General features: G+C 71.6%; 1 protein-coding gene across 1 annotated transcript in view; it reads right to left on the reverse strand.

The window, feature by feature from the left end:
• The window catches only part of MAP2K2 (mitogen-activated protein kinase kinase 2), a gene marked incomplete at its 5' end in the record, with an annotated part of 21,672 nt that overhangs the window by 5,163 nt on the left and 15,703 nt on the right, over positions 1-806 (reverse strand).

Raw genomic sequence — 806 nt, forward strand, 5'->3', positions numbered from 1 at the left:
CACGCGGCGGCCCCAGATGCCACGGGGGACGGGAGACAGGCTGGGGGGGGCCCTGTCCGAGACCCAGCTGGCCAGCGCAGGGCCTGACAGCTGGGCTTTCTCCTCCCGCCCCGTTCTGAAGGGCGTGCAGGCCCGGGCCACTGGCGAGGAGGTGCTGGCAGGCCCTCGACGCCTCCTGGGAGCTGTGCTGGGAGGGCCCCTGGACACCCTCCCTCGGATGAGATCGAGACGCCCCCGCAGTCCGACCCAGCCTCAGGAGGGCCCGGACACCGGAACACTGACGGCCCAACGGTCCGGCCTGCTGTGAGGCTGCTCTCGGCGTGGCCGTCCACACGGCAGCACTGCACGGCTGCTGACGGGAGCTCCGACACGGACGAGGCGCAGGCACACGGGACCTCGCGGTGTGAGCCGCGTCACAGGAAAAAAAACAGGAAGGCGCGCAGCGGGCAGGCCCACAACAGGGAGGGGCTGGGGCTCAGGGGCTGCTGCGGGGGACGGGCTCTTTAAGGGGCGAGCACGTGGGGCCTCACTGACGCGAGCCTGCTACAAGGCGGAGAATCCTATCTACGAGCAGGTCCGGGACGCAGGTCCGGGACGCGGCCTGACTCTCCTGGCCGCTCCCTCAGGGGCTCCTGTTCTGGGCACCCGCCCACCCCCACCGTGCTCCCAGCGTCGGGGCTGCAGCGGCTGGGCCCCGCTCGCGCATCGAAGCGGCGTGTCGCCAGCTCGCTCTCGGCTCTCTGCGGGGTGGACGTCTCTGAGCGGATGCTGGAGACCCCGCCAGCCACAGGCGTTGGGGGGGGATT

This window comes from Tupaia chinensis, unplaced genomic scaffold, assembly GCF_000334495.1.
Source record: "Tupaia chinensis unplaced genomic scaffold, TupChi_1.0 Scaffold149964_2, whole genome shotgun sequence".
Classification (NCBI taxonomy): Eukaryota; Metazoa; Chordata; class Mammalia; order Scandentia; family Tupaiidae; genus Tupaia; species Tupaia belangeri.